The 16,515-nt window shown below is 43.1% G+C and overlaps 1 long non-coding RNA gene across 1 annotated transcript; it reads left to right on the top strand.

Moving 5' to 3' along the window:
- Positions 1-381: 381 nt before the first annotated feature.
- LOC140200917 (uncharacterized) lies at positions 382-15,652 on the top strand. The gene is made up of 3 exons (XR_011886759.1): positions 382-427; positions 12,499-12,564; positions 15,487-15,652. It is a non-coding gene; the product is annotated as an uncharacterized lncRNA (long non-coding RNA).
- The last annotated feature ends 863 nt before the right edge of the window (positions 15,653-16,515 follow it).

Genomic DNA, 16,515 nt, shown 5'->3' with positions numbered 1-16,515 from the left:
TTTAAATTGCTTCCTTGTTCCCATCTGTTAATTATCCTTAATTTCATTTGTCTCATCCTGATTCCTCTTGGCTCCTTCACTCTCTCCTTCTTTAACCCTTTCCTTTTCTTGTCGCCGATTTCTGTCGTAGGATGTGCCCAGTTTAAACATAAGACTTCAGCTGGTTGTCGGTTAAGTAGATATCACATCTATGGCACTTTAAAGGAGGATCTGAATGAAAACCAAGCACTAGGTCAACATCTAGACATAAGCAGACAGGAACTAAAATGATAAACACAAGACATTCTGCAGACGCTGGAAATCCAGAGTATCACATACAAAATGTTGGAGGAACTCAGCAGCTATGTTTCCCTTAAGCTGTGTGCGTGTGCGCACGCACACACTTTTTTCAGCCAGCACACAAAGGAAATTCATGTGCGCACAAAAGGTTAGTTACCTAAAATAATGTGGTAATTTATAATTATACTTATTGAAAATAATCTTTTAGCTAAATGTTTCTGTTAACTAGTTAGTCAGTTTTTCAAATACCATAATTCACGTCACTAATTTATGTCACCTCACCTTTCCTGTTCCAGTTTGTACAGCTGCATCACAGCGGCAGCCATCTTTGGCGGACAGTGTTCATATCGTACAGTCTACAAAGATCTGTTTCAAATCTTACTAAGTTTTTATTGAAAAAGATCAGTCAAATGACCCTGTGGCTAAATACTGTCACAAGAAATTGATAAACATCACATACAAAGTAGCTTTACAGGTTTTAAGTGATGTGTTTGATAAACTGGCTGCACTGTGCAAGATTCTGCAAAAGAGTGGCCTGGCACCGAATGATTCACTTCATTTTGCGCGAGGCAAAATTAACAAGATAAGAAATCAGTATCTGGGGAGACAATGTTTCGTGGAGTGACAAAGTTAAAGTTTTGCTAAGCCAACAACATGAAGAAAATGTCACAGTAGATACAAGTTCGCTGTTGACTTTTATAACTAGTCTTTGTGTTCATTTAGAAGAAAGGTTTCCTGAAGGTTATCTCTACTTTTCGTGATTTTCGTGATTTTTATTAACGACCTGGATGTGGGGGTAGAAGGGTGGGTTGGCAAGTTTGCAGACGACACAAAGGTTGGTGGTGTTGTAGATAGTGTAGAGGATTGTCGAAGATTGCAGAGAGACATTGATAGAATGCAGAAGTGGGCTGCGAAGTGGCAGATGGAGTTCAACCCAGCGAAGTGTGAGGTGGTACACTTTGGAAGGACAAACTCCAAGGCAGAGTACAAAGTAAATGGCAGGATACTTGGTAGTGTGGAGGAGCAGAGGGATCTTGGGGTACATGTCCACAGATCCCTAAAAGTTGCCTCACAGGTAGATAGGGTAGTTAAGAAAGCTTATGGGGTGTTAGCTTTCATAAGTCGAGGGATAGAGTTTAAGAGTCGCGATGTAATGATGCAGCTCTATAAAACTCTGGTTAGGCCACACTTGGAGTATTGTGTCCAGTTCTGGTTGCCTCACTATAGGAAGGATCTGGAAGCATTGGATAGGGTACAGAGGAGATTTACCAGGATGCTGCCTGGTTTAGAAAGTATGCATTATGATCAGAGATTAAGGGAGCTAGGGCTTTACTCTTTGGAGAGAAGGAGGATGAGAGGAGACATGTTAGAGGTGTACAAGATAATAAGAGGAATAGATAGAATGGATAGCCAGTGCCTCTTCCCCAGGGCACCACTGCTCAATACAAGAGGACATGGCTTTAAGGTAAGGGGTGGGAAGTTCAAGGGAGATATTAGAGGAAGGTTTTTTACTCAGAGAGTGGTTGGTGCATGGAATGCACTGCCTGAGTCAGTGGTGGAGGCAGATACACTAGTGAAGTTTAAGAGACTACTAGACAGGTATATGGAGGAATCTAAGGTGGGGGCTTATATGGGAGGCAGGGTTTGAGGGTCAGCACAACATTGTGGGCTGAAGGGCCTGTACTGTGCTGTACTATTCTATGTTCTATGTTCTATGTTCTAAGATGAGGTACAAGAATGGTCAGCTTTTGATTTCTCGATTTTTGCGTACATTGACTACTAAAAATTAGAGGGAACGTTACTCAGCAGGTCAGGCAGCATCCATGGAATGGAATAAACTGTTGACATTTTGAACTAAGACCCTGCATTAGGATTAGAAGTAAAGGGAGAAGGCAGAATAAGATGGTGGGGGAGAGGAAGGAGTACAATCTAGAAGGTGATAGGTAAACCCAGTGGATGGGGAGGAGACAATGAAGGAAGATGCTGGGAGGTGATAGGTGGAAAAGGTAAAGGACTGAAGAAGGGACTACAGTACGTGCGCTTGCAACACTGTGTGTCTGATAGAGTGATCAGCAGCACTGGGGCTCCACAGGGGAATGTCTTGTCTCCCTTTCTCTTCACCATTTACACCTCGGACTTCAACTACTGCACAGAGTCTTGTCATCTTCAGAAGTTTTCAGATGACTCTGCCACAGTTGGATGCATCAGCAAGGGAGATGAGGCTGAGTACAGGGCTACGATAGGAAACTTGGTCACAAAGTGTGAGCAGAATTATCTGCAGCTTAATGTGAAAAAGACTAAGGAGCTGGTGGTAGACCTGAGGAGAGTTAAGGTACCGGTGACCCGTTTCCATCCAGGGGGTCAGTGTGGACATGGTGGATGATTACAAATACCTGGGGATACGAATTGACAATAAACTGGATTGGTCAAAGAACATTGAGGCTGTCTACAAGAAGGCACAGAGCTGTCTCTATTTCCTGAGGAGACTGAGGTCCTTTAACATCTGCCGGACGATGCTGAGGATGTTCTATGAGTCTGTGGTGGCCAGTGCTATCAAGTTTGCTGTTGTGTGCTGGGGCAGCAGGCTGAGCATAGCAGACACCAACAGAATCAACAAACTCGTTCGTAAGGCCAGTGATGTTGTGGGGATGGAACTGGACTCTCTGTCGGTGGTGTCTGAAAAGAGGATGCTGTCTAAGTTGCATGCCATCTTGGTCAATGTCTCCCATCCACTACATAATGTACTGGGTGGGCACATTCAGCCAGAGACTCATTCCACCGAGATGCAACACAGAGCGTAATAGGAAGTCATTCCTGCCTGTGGCCATCAAACTTTACAACTTCTCCCCTGGAGGGTTAGGCACCCTGAGCCAATAGGCTGGTTCTGGACATTTTATAATTTACTGGCATAATTTGCATATTACTCTTTAATTATTTATGGTTCTATTACTATTTATTATTTATGGTGCAACTGTAATGAAAACCAATTTCCCCCGGGATCAATAAAGTATGACTATGACTATGACTAAGAAGGAATCTGATAGGATGGCAGAGTGGACTGTGGGAGAAAGGAAAGAAAGAAGGGCACCAAGGAGAAGTGATAGATAGGAGATTTCCAGCATCTGCAGAATCTCTTGTGTCTATCATTTTCGTTCCTGACTGCTTATGTCCAGAAAATGTTGACCTAGTAGTTGATTTTCATTCAGTAGAAGAGAAAGAGGTAACGAGGGGCCAGAGGGGGGATTGGAAGAAGATAGAATGTGGAAGGGGAGAAGTTACTGGAGGTGAGATGCAGGGTTAATAAGATCCACGCTCTAGCCGTGATTCCACTAAAGAGGGAAATGGGGCATCCAGTCAACACTGATAAATAACAGATGGAGTTTCAGGCATTAGATCCTTCCTTAACCACCATTGCCCCCATAGAAGTTGCTTGCTTGACATATTGAGATTCTCCATATTGAGATGCTCAGTGACTGAGGATTAAGGATGCGGACGGGAGGATGAGTGGGATGAACACATAGTCATAGAATATACAACACAGAACATCAAGCAGTACAGCACAGTATTAGCCCTTCAGCCCACAATGTTGAGCTGACCAAGATCAACCTAACCCTTCCCTCCCACATAACCCTCTGTTTCGGCGGTACAGTATTGTTGTGGTTAGCACAATGCTTTACAGTACCAGCGACCTAGGCTCAATTCCTGCCCCTTGTCCGTAAGGTGTTTGTACGTTCTCCCCGTGACTGCGTGGGTTTCCTCTGGGTCCTCCAGTTTCCTCCTACATTCCAAAATATGGATGGGTCAGTAGGCTAATTGGTCATTGTAAATTGTCCTTTGATTAGGCCAGGGTTGAATCGGGTGTTGCTGAGTGTGGGCCTCAAAGGGTTGGAAGGGCCTATTCCATGCTGTTTCTCAATAAGTAAAAAATAAATAACTTTTCTTTCATCCATGTGCCTATCTAAAAGTTTCTTAAATGCCCCAACCGCCACATTTGGCTGTGCATTCCGCATACCCACAACTCTGTAAAAAACCTACCTCCGATACTCTGATATCCCTCATATATTTTCTTCCTTTCATCTTAAATGTATGCCCTCTCATTTTAGCCTTGGGAAAAAAGTCACTAGCTATCCACTCTACCAATGCCTCTTATCACCTGATCGTCACCGCTCATCCTGCTTCTCGACTAAGAGAAAAGTTCTAGCTCAGTCAACACCCACATGAGACACGCTCTCCTAACCTGGCAGCTTCCTGGTAAATGTCCTCTCTAAGGACAGATAAAATTTCTCAGCAGAGGGAAGTGTTGTGAAGAGCTGTGAGGAGTTATAATTGCAAGCGTGGTAAGACAAAACTAAAAATTGTGAAGGAAAATAAGGGTAATATTTAGGAGAAAGCTTAGATAATTAAATGAGCTAAGCTGGCGAGCAGCCATTAAAGAGGTTCCACTGTACCTAGTTAATTAACAATTATGCTACAGAACTGAAAATCCTTTGGAGACGATGTATTAGTTTGCTTGGCTTCAAACGTTCACTCATCTTTGGGGTGGCATGGTTAGTGTTTTGTAATGCTGTGCCCTGATCTGGGTTCAGTTCTGACGCTATCTTTAAGGAGCTTGTACATTTTCCTCGTGACCACATGTGTTTCCTCCGGGTGCTCCGGTTTCCTCCCACATTCCAAAGACATGCAGGTTAGTAGGTTAATTAGTCACGCAGCATAATTGTTGCATTATGGGTGTGTTGAGCTGGAAGGACCAGTTACTGTGCTTTATCGCTAAATAAAATAAATTAAGTTATTCTTTCATCTCTGGTAAAGCAATTAATGGGTGGTGGGTGGAGCTACATCTGTACCATCTGTTCCCTCTGTTAGCCTGCAGGTCCCCCTTGGGCAAGGTGTAGCATCTGCTCAGCCCACCGATCTGGGTCATGTGAAGCCACGGGAGCAGGTGGTGGATGGTTGTACGAGCCACCGGTGCAAATCACAAGTCCTGGTTTTGCAACAACTGACCCCAGGCAGATAATCACTGAAGGGTATTGATAATGGCTGGGTAAAGACACTACCCAGAAGAAGGCAATGTAGAAAATTATGCCAAGAATAATCATAGTCATGAGAACACGGTGACTTACGTCATGCGGCACATAACAATGATGATGAAAGCTATCGAATCCATTCCAGAATGGCAGGAAGGAAAGATCCCAGTGCTTAAGGGGTCAATACAGAATTTGCTGTGGGTTGTTTCTCTGCTGGACGCTTTAGTCACATCTCCATTGTACTGCCTGGGTCCAATCAGAAATTCCAGTGGAACTGAATCCCACCAGTGGTTAATATAAACCATAATCAGCTGAGTAGTTCATGGTGCCTGAGTGGCTGGAATTTTCTCCACTCAGATGCTCCTGTTATTTATACTATTCCGATGGAAGTCAGAAGAATATGTACATTTAGATTAGACTGGATTAGATTAGATTTATTTGTCACATTGAAACATAATGAAATGTGTCTTTTGTGTCAACAGCCAACACAGTCCGAGGATGTGTTGGGGGCTGCCGCGAGTTTCTCCAAGCTTCCGATGCCAACACAGCTCACGCACAACTTACTAACACTAACTCATACGTCTTTGGAATGGGGGAGGGAGACGGAGCACCAAGAGGAAGCCCACTTAGTCATGGGGAGAACGTACAAACTCCTTACAGACACCGGTAGGAATCAAACCCCAAACCTCCCACCACTAGTTCTGTAAAGCGTTTTGTTAACCGTTACGTTAAGATAAGCAAACTGGACATTTAAGTCAGAAGTCTACAGAATTTTTTTCTGTGCAGACAGTGAAATTCTCTTCTCTTGAGGGTTGAGAAGGCTAGAGGATTAGAAAGTATTCAAGTAGGCAGAGGGAAAAAATGGATTAGCCATGATGTAATGGTGACACAGACTCAATGAGCCAAATGGCCTAATTCTGCTCGTATCTTATGGTCTTATATAAATGTCTGAAGGATAGGGGAACTGAGAATTGGGGGTTATCAGAAATTACTTCATTTAAGGGATCTGCATTTCATTAGGTGCCAGGACATTCAAATTATTGACAGATTAGTGGACGGGTTGGGTGGTTGTACTTCACCTAGTTATACTTGGGAATGTAAAGAAATGGAAAGATTTAGAGGGATAAGGGACAAGTGTAGGTAAATAGGATGAACTTATATGGGCATCTTGGCCAGTATGAACCAGTTGAACAAAAGGGCCTCTTTTCATGCTCTATTATCGGTCAGAATCAGGTTCATTATCTCTGTCATACATGATGTGAAATTTATTGCTTTGCGGCAGCAGTACAGTCAAAGTGCATTGTGAGCACTGAGCTCAAAGGAAGGCTATAGAAATGATTGTTGATCAAGGAGACTGCTCTCACATCCTGTTGAAGTCTTACAAGCCGCAGGTGGCTTCACTGCCCAGCTTGGATTAATGTCTCTTCATATGACAAGTGTTGGCTGACAGAGGAAGCTGAAAGGGCTGTAGGTGTAACAGTTGCCTCCAGCTCGCTGGTTTGAATTCATCTGTTTGGAGTGACTCACAGCAGCAGGCGATGGACTGATCTAAAATGACCACCAGTCAGTTGCCTCCAAGGTTACTTGGACTCTGCTGCAAACTGCCAGTCTCTTCAGCGAGAGTGGAGAGGGAAGCAGACAGCAAGCAGGCGAAGCAAGCTAGAGATCTGTCACGGTTGTGACATCCTGTCACAGGTTGGGCGACGCTTTTAAAAACCTATCTTGAAGTTTCACCGTTTAAAAAGAGTTCACTGCTTTGAAACTCATAGAATTGCCTATTTATTTCAGCAGATGAAGAAGTAATTTGGCCCAGAGGAATCCAGTCCCATCATGTGAGATTGTGAGGGGCAGGTTTTTTGACACAAACAGTGGCAGGTGCTTGGAATGCACTGCTGGGGTACTGGTAGAAACATTTAAGAAGCTCTTTTTTAATATTTATCAAAATAAATTTAATTCATAATAAGAATTTATTAACAAGAATAAACTGTGAATTGCCTTTACAAAAGTTTAAAGTTCAAAGTACATTTATTACCAGAGTATGTATCCATTATGAGTCAGGTCACTCGTCTGAGTGCTTCTGGTACCACGTAACCCAGTACTACCTGTCGCATGGTCAGGTGGTCGGTGACTAAACCGGCTCCCCCACCAGACTTGCCTGGTGAGGAGGGTGGCTAGACACCCTGCAGGATGAAAACAAGACCTGCCAAAAGGCGGATGAACCCTCTCATAGGGTCAATGGCCATCTAGCAAACACGTGCCGTGAAGCGCGGAAAGGGCATCCCTTGCATCGAAGCTTGGTCTGGCCATTCACTGCAACAGAACTTCCCCCAGCCGTCCTGGACCCCACCGTGCCGCTGGATCCGGGAGGGGATGTCTAGAGGGTGGGTCTGGACCTGTGCAACCCCCTACTCACCTAAAATCCATTCACGCACATGCTGCTCCTTTCTGAGGAGTGGGGTCAACCCCACTAACTGACTGAAAGGAACCATCATCATCCTATGGGATGGATAGCCAGAGTGAGAGAGATGTATACATTATACAACCTTGAGATTCGTCTTCTTCCAGGCAGCCACGAAACAAGAAACCCAAAAGAACCCATAAAAAAAAGACTGACAAACACCTGATGTGCTGAGAGAAAGAAAAAGAAATGAGGCGTCAAGCAACAAAAGTAAGCAAATAGTGTTTAGAACAAAATAAGTCCTCAGACCTGAAGCCCGGAACAATCGGAACAGGCCACTGCCTCAGCCTCGCTTCATCGCAGTGTGGAACAAACATCGAGGAGCCACAGGCATAGGGCCCAGAACATTCCGAGCAAGACACAGCCTCAGGCTCAGTGCAGCGAAGAGAGGAGTAAACATCATGGAGCAGCGAGCAGAATCGGCCCGACCTTCACCCTGCCTTCTGAATCCACCTGGCCTGGCATTTAAATTGTCCAAACATTGGGTTGCTCCTCGCTCAAAGACCTGGGCCCCATGGCAGTGATACACTCTGGGCCTGGACCACACCACAACGTTTCCGCCCATACCCGACCTTTCCAAATCGGCCTAGCGCTTAGATCAATCAAACCTCGCTATCGGTTCAGGTGTGGGGCCCCGAATCTGCCTCTCTGTTCCGAATTTGCTCCACTCCGCTTGCCCAAACTTCATCTCAAGTATGCCTCGACCTCACCTTGACTTCTCCGGGAACATGTCTCGACTACACTGCGCAGCATGTTTTGCACCACATCTCAGCCTTGCCTTCACTCGCCTTGCCATAATCGTTTGCCATAAATTTTTCACAGAACAAATTTTGTTAACAAAGTATTTAGTTGTATTTCTTGTTTTGTTAACCACCAGTAAGTTGTGGCTCACCTTCAGCAGTGCCAGATTAAACCGGAACATTCTTACATTCATAAGCAATGCAGTAAGTGATGTTCCATTGCACTTCTTAAGAGTAATTGAACTCATATAGTCCTCTGCTATAATAATAATTGGCTCTTAGATAGGCAATTCATCATGCATGGTCCCGGCTGCCAAGGGAGGAGGGTCGGGTATGATGCTAACAACTTCATCTATAAGAAATCCGGAACTACAGAAACTCCAACAGAAGATCCAAAGTCCTCATCCCTGGGAGAGAAAGTATACACCAACAAGATGGGCTATGCATGGGGACAACTTGAAAGACTGGCCCAGGACAGAGGACCCTCACGAGCTGCTGTCCATCTGTGCCCCAGTAGGAGTGATGGGCATAAACTAATCTCAGATAGCCACACGAGTGTGCAGAAAATGGAGGGATGAGGACATTGTGTAGCGCGGCAAGGTAGCGAAGAGGTTAGCGTAATGCCATTACAGCGCCTCTAACCTGAGTTCAATTCTGCTGCTGTCAGTAAGGAGTTTGTTTCTGCTCCCTGTGACCATAGGAGTTTCCTCCAGGTGCTCTGGTTTCTTCCCACATTCCTAAGACTTATAGGTATGCAAGTTAATTGGTCATATGGGTGTAACTGGGCGACGCAGACTCATTGGACTGGAGGGCCTGTTACTGCGCTGTGTCTCTGAATTAAAGAAAAAGGGATTAGTTTAGTTAAGTATTTGAATATTAAGTTTGGCACAACATCTTGGGCCAAAGGGTTGTTCCTGTGATGTATTATGCCTGTTCTATCAATCTCCTTACCCCACTCCTTCATACATAAAAATGCATCTGTCATTAAGGCAATGCCTCAGAAAGGCAGCATCCATAATTAAGAACGTCCATCATCCAGCACATGCCCGCTTCTCACTGTTACATTCAGAGAGGAGGTACAGGAGCCTGAAAACACTCACTCAACAATTTAGGAACAGCTTCTTCCCCTCCACCATCAGATTTCTGAATGGACAATGAACTCATGCACAGGACGTCATTATTTTACTAGTTTTTTAGCTCTCTTTTTGCACTACTTACTTAATTTAATACCTGTATTTCTATTGTAAAATATAGTTATTTTAAATTACACTTTGCAATGTACCACTGCTGCAAAACAACATATTTCACGACATACAGTGCCGTGCAAAAGTCTTTGAGATATATATATATATATATATATATATATAGCTTGGGTGGCTAAAAATTTTGCACAGTGCTGTAGAATATGTCTTTCCGGTGACCAAATAACACTTAATACTACTGAGCTAATCAGAATCAGAATCAGGTTTAATATCACTGGCATATGTCATGAAATTTGTTGTTTTGCAGCAGCAGTACATTGCAATACATAATAACAAAAACTAAATTACAGTAAGAAGTATCTATATTAAAAATATAAATTAAGTAAGTAGTGCAAAAGGAAAATAAAATTAGTGAGGTAGTGCACGTGGGCTCAATGTTCATTTAGAAATCTGATGGCAGAGGGGAAGAAGCATTGCCTGTGTACTTGCAGTACTTTCAGGCTCATGTACCTCCTCCCTGATGTAACAATGAGAAGAGGATGTGTCCTGGCTGTTGGGGGCCCTTAATGATGGATGCCACCTAACACAAAGCTAAGTACTCTTATTTCTGTTTCCCAATCACCTTCCCATTTTAGCCGACATACAATACTATATAAAGTGGTATGCAAAAGTTTGGGCACCCCTGGTCAAAATTTCTGTTACTGTGAATAGCTAAGCGAGTAAAAGATGACCTGATTTCCAAAAGGCATAAAGTTAAAGATGACACATTTCTTTAATATTTTAAGCAAGATTACTTTTTTATTTCCATCTTTTACAGTTTCAAAACAACAAAAAAGCAAAAGTTTGGGTACCCTGCATGGTCAGTATTTAGTAACACCCCCTTCGGCAAGTATCACAGCTTGTAACCACTTTCTGTAACCAGCTAAGGGTCTTTCAATTCTAGTTGGGGGATTTTCGCCCAACCTTCCTTGCAGAAGGCTTCCTGGGCCGTCTTGCATGCACTGCTCTGTTGAGGTCTCTCCACAGATTCTCGATGATGTTTAGGTAGGGGGACTGTGAGGGCCATGGCAAAACCTTCAGCTTGTGCCTCTTGAGGTAGTCCATTGTGGATTTTGAGGTGTGTTTAGGATCATTATCCTGTTGTAGAAGCCATCCTCTTTTCATCTTCAGCTTTTTTACAGACGGTGTGATGTTTGCTTCCAGAATTTGCTGGTATTTAATTGAATTCATTCTTCCCTCTACCAGTTCCCCATGCCACTGGCTACAACACAAGCCCAAAGCATGATCGATCCACCCCCGTGCTTAACAGTTGGAGAGGTGTTCTTTTTATGAAATTCTGCACCCTTTTTCCCTTCAGACATACGTTTGCTCATTGCGGCCAAAAAGTTCTATTTTAACTTCATCAGTCCACAGGACTTGTTTCCAAAATGCATCGGGCTCGTTTAGATGTTCCTTTGCAAACTTCTGATGCTGAATTTTGGAGTGAGGATGCAGGAAAGGTTTTCTTCTGATGACTCCTCCATTAAGGTCATATTTGTGCAGGTGTCGCTGCACAGTAGAACAGTGCACCACCACTCCAGAGTCTGCTAAATCTTCCTGAAGGTCTTTTGCAGTCAAACGGGGGTTTTGATTTGCCTTTCTAGCAATCCTACGAGCAGTTCTCTCGAAAGTTTTCTTGTTCTTCCAGACCTGAACTTGACCTCCACCGTTCCTGTTAACTGCCATTTCTTAATTACATTATGAACTGAGGAAACGGCTACCTGAAAACGCTTTGCTATCTTCTTATAGCCTTCTCCTGCTTTGTGGGCATCATCTATTTTAATTTTCAGAGTGCTAGGCAGCTGCTTAGAGGAGCCCATGGCTGCTGATTGTTGGGACAAGGTTTGAGGAGTCAGGGTATCTATAAAGCTTTGAAATTTGCATCACCTGGCCTTTCCTAATGATGACTGTGCACAAGCCATAGCCCTAACAAGCTAATTAAGGCCTGAGATCTTGGTAAAAGTTATCTGAGAGCTCAAATCTCTTGGGGTGCCCAAACTTTTGCATGGTGCTCCTTTCCTTTTTTTCACTCTAAAATTGAACAAAACAAAAATAATACACTAATCTTGCTTAGAATGTTGAAAAGAATGTTTCATCTTTAACTTTATGACTTTTGGAGATCAGTTCATCTTCTACTCACTTAACTATTCATGGTAACAGAAGTTTTGACCAGGGGTGCCCAAACTTTTGCATGCCACTCTGTATGTGTGTGTGTGTGTGTGTGTGTGTCTGTCTGTCTGTCTAAGACTTTTGCTCAGTACTGTATGTCTGTGATATTAGATCAGATTCTGAAACGCAAATTATTTTCCCTGAAGTGCCTCTCCAATTTCTTCGTTAAGTAAAACCTTTATTGATTCTGTTTCCAGCAGCATCACAGACACTATTTTGGTCATACCCACTTCCAGCATAAATGAAATGTGCTATTAACACATTTCCACTGTGTGTTCTGCCCAGGATTTTAAACCCTGCATCTTGTCCTTGGACTGTCTTAATAGGAACATCCTTTCTCTTTCAAGGCCCAGACAATGGGAAGTAAAGGAAAATGTCAAGACTGTACTGATAATAGGGTGGGTGTGTGTTGTCACATACAGCAGATTTGCTTTTCATGGTCTGTTATCTCGAGTTTATGAGCTGTGTCACACAGTGTACAATCTACAAAAAAGAATCACTCATTGACATCAAATGTTTCTTTAACATGCTAAAAGTTGTAACTGGCTTTTATATAAGCATCTGATTGAAAATCTATTATCTGTTAGGTTGTGTCGTGGTTTGCATTGCCCTCTACAGCACCAATGACTGGGGATCAATTCATGCTGCTATTGGTAAGAAGTTTGTAATTTCTCTCCATGATCGTGTGGATTTCCTTCGGCTGCTCCAGTTTCCTCCTACGTTCCAATGACTTATAGATTAGTAAGTTGTAGGCATACTATGTTAGCATCAGAGGCGTGGCAACACTTGCAGGCTGCTGCCAGCATATCCTCGGACTGTGTTGGTCGTGGACGCAAACAATGCTTTACGCTGTATGTTTCAAAGTTTTGATGTAAATGTGACAAAGCAAATCTTTAACTTCTTTCACATTGCTCATTGGATAGAAATGCAGTTAGGGATTTAAGATAACATGTATTAAAAAAAACAAATATCGAGTAAATAGCAGGGAGCGGAGACAGACAGGGGGATCTTGGTGTGCAAGTCCTTTGCTCCCTAAAAGTGGCCACATAAACTGATATGGTGGTAAAAGAAAGCATCTCCCATTGTCAGGGTATTGGTTGGGGTGTTGAGTGTAAAGTAATTTGCAACTGGGTGGTCTTACTTTGTGTATTGTGTGTAGTTCTGGTTGCCACATTACAGGACTAACAAGGTCAAGTTCATGGGACAAACTTGGGTGTTTTCTCTGGAGCTTCAGAGTCTGAAGGGTAACTGGAGATGAGTTTATGAAATGGCCAGAAGCTTAGCTATGGTAGAGGAACTCAAAATGTCAGGAGGCATCTATGGAGGGGAATAAACAGTTGACATTTTGGGGTGTGGCCCTTCATCTGGACTTCATCAGGTCTTGGCCCAAAATGTCATGGATGCTACCTGACCTGCTGAGTTCCTCCAGAATTTAGTGCATGTGGATCAGGATTTCCAGCACCTGAAGAATCTCTTGTGTTTGTAGCTAAGGTAGAGTGTCAAATTTCTTACACAGGGTGGCGATATCAAATGCTGGATGATGTTACTTTGAGGTGAGGGGGGGAAGTTTAAAGGAGATTTTTGTAGCAAGTTTCCTTACACAGAGGTTTACAGGGGTTTTGCACATAGTGCCAGGGGAGGTGCTGGAAGCAATGCTTAAGATGCATTTTGACAGGTGCATAAACAGACAGGAAATTCAGGTATATAGACCATGAGTGGGTAGATGGATGGGTGTAAATTTGCCTCAGGGTCAACACAGATGTGATGGGCAGAATGGCCTGTTGCTGTGCTGTATTCTTGTTCAGAGCATATTAAATAGGGTGACATCTCCCAGAAATGTAGCAACCACTCCTGGACCACCAGACTCAAAAACAGTCACTTTCCCCAAGCAATAAAGGTGATCAACACCTCCTCCCACTATCCCACGTCTTCACACCCCCAACCGTCATGACTTCATCCTTTCCTGTCACCTTATATACAGGTACTCATGTGCCTAGCATCACTTTATGGACATACAATCAATCTATGTATATAAGGTCTTTTACGTATTGATATTTATAGTGTTTTTTTAATGATTGTGTCATTAATACTATTGTGTTTTCTTTTTGTGCCGTATTAGATCTGGAGTAACAGTTTTCTCATTCTCCTTTACTTTACTATTGTGTACTGGAAAGGATATTAAACAGTTGAGAATCATGTACAAATTCCCCGTAAACATTAACATGAGAAAGCCTGTAGATGCTGGAAATCCAGAGCAACACACACAAAATGCCGAAACACTAATCATTTATTCACTTTCGTAGATGTTGCCTGACCTGCTGAATTCCTCCATCATTTTGTGTATGTTGCTCTCCATAAACATTACAATAATAGTACAGAGCCACATATGGAAGAATTAGGACTAAAAATTAAGGGGACGGTGGGGGTGGCGAGGGAGAGGCAGCGGAATATTCTAAGGCAACAGCAGATGCTCTATTCAGGAGCAAAAAGAAATGCTACTGGAGGAACTGAACGGATCTGGGAGCATTGGTGAAGTCAAAGAGATGGTCAATATTTTGGGATGAGGCCTTGTATCAAGCTGACTCTACGTAATATGGGCAACATGGTAGTGTAATGGTTAGCACAATGCTTCAAGGACGCAGGTTCAATTCCTGCTTCTGCCTGGAAGGAGTTTGTGGCCACCCAGATTTCTTCCAGGTTCTCCAGTTTCCTCCCAGAGTTCAAAGATGTACCATTTAGTTGGTTAATTGGTTATTATAAATTGTCCCATGTTTAGGCTAGGATTAAACCAAAGGTTCCTGGGCAGTGCAGTTCAAAGGGCCAACTCCTCATAAATAAATCTTCATCTTTGTTCTAAAGGGAAGTATTTTTATTCCGAGGCTGTATCTTCTGGTCCTACACTTTTGCACTATTGGAAGCATCCTCTCCATGTCCACTCTATCTAGACTTTTCAATATTCAATAGATTTCATTCCCCTCATTCTTCTAATCTCCATCGAGTGCAGGCCCAAAGCCAATAAACATTTCACAGTTTCTGACAGGACACCATTTTCTCTTTTTATCTCTAAAATTGGTTACATATTCATGAACATGAAGCTCATCATGGGGATTGATTCAGCAGTGCTGGGTTACTAGGGGCAGTTCAGAAGGTCACACTATTGGGAGGACATCATTGGACAGGAGAGGGTGCTAAGGAGATACATCAAGGTGGAAATGAAAGAGATAACAGGCACTAAGGCATGGAGAGAAAATAATCCATGGTTTTAGCATTCTGCTAACTGCCACGCTGCCTTGGGCCTGGTGGTTGAGCAGTGCTAGTACAGATCGGGGCTTTGGATTTCAGAGTTCAAGTCCATTGTCATCTATAAGGAGTCCAAATGTCCTCTCCATAGAATGTATGAGTTAGTAAATAAATAGTAGGTTAATAAGTAAGTAAATAAATAAAACACTTTGTGTCATCGTCCTCCTAAGGGTGGAGCTGACGAGAACAATGGCACCTAACAGCAACTCCTTTGTTTGCATCTTCAGAAACAGTTCTATTTCTATCTTTGATATCTCTTTTTTTTCCTTTTCAAGGTTCTTTTGAAGGCCCTGACCTGGAGTTACAAGCTGACTTTGGTTCTTTGTGGAAATGGGACCTGCTCTCGGGACCTCACGACCGGCCACTTTTCGATATGCTAAGGGTGTGACCTGGAAGACTAGTGTGCCTTCAGGGTGCCGGAGTTTTGTGGTTCTGGAGGCGGGCGGATTCAAGGCCAGTACCGCCGCCTGATGCGTCATGGGAGACGGTAGACCATAAGCAGAAAGCTGGCTGCTGGCTGTTTACCCAGAGACCTGAATTCTTTGGGCACTGAGCTCGGAAAAAAATGATGCAACAGGCTTTTAATACCATAAATCAGCGAGTTGCTTTGCTAGCACTCTCCTCTCGCTGTGAAATGGGGACACCTCTTTTTATCTTATTAGGGAGAGAGAGAGAGCCTGTGGTATGTTGAATTACTGGGTGAACAAGTAGTCTTTGGGGTACTGCAAGTCTGTGTCTTTATAGAAGCTTTGCTGCACCCTTGAGTACTCAGTGGGGTTGCCGATGTTTTTTTTGCTGGTGGGGGAAGGGGGATCATTGCTTTGCTGCTGCTTATGCATGGGAGGGGGCAGCTGGGGGGCTTTGGGGTTTGGTGTCCTAACATTTAACTGTCATTCATTCTTTGTGGCATTCTTCAGTTCAGCGGACATTTGCAAAGAAAAGGAATCTCAGGATGTATATTTTATACATTTCTCTGACATTAAATGTACCTATTGAAACCTATTGATTATAGTCTAAGCTGAACATTGATGACCATTGATTAAAAAAAGATCTGTTCTTTACAAAATACCTAGGTCTTTTACTGAAGCTTATGAAGCAATGAAGAATGTGTTAAACAGTGTGACTATTAGTATGTAAGAACCATCATACCTAATTATAACTTAGAAAGATTCCTCAAACTATATGCTAATTGCTAGCTTATCAGGGTTTTGGTGATTTGAGGATCTCGGCTAAGGGAATCCATCTGGCTCTGCAGCCTGCAGTCAATGAGTGACACACCACTAAGTTGAACTGAACTGTATTAA

Source organism: Mobula birostris, chromosome 7 (assembly GCF_030028105.1).
Source record: "Mobula birostris isolate sMobBir1 chromosome 7, sMobBir1.hap1, whole genome shotgun sequence".
NCBI classification, from domain to species: domain Eukaryota; kingdom Metazoa; phylum Chordata; class Chondrichthyes; order Myliobatiformes; family Myliobatidae; genus Mobula; species Mobula birostris.
The sequence above is the reverse complement of the archived record's forward strand: the minus strand, read 5'-3'. Positions and strand labels throughout refer to the sequence as shown.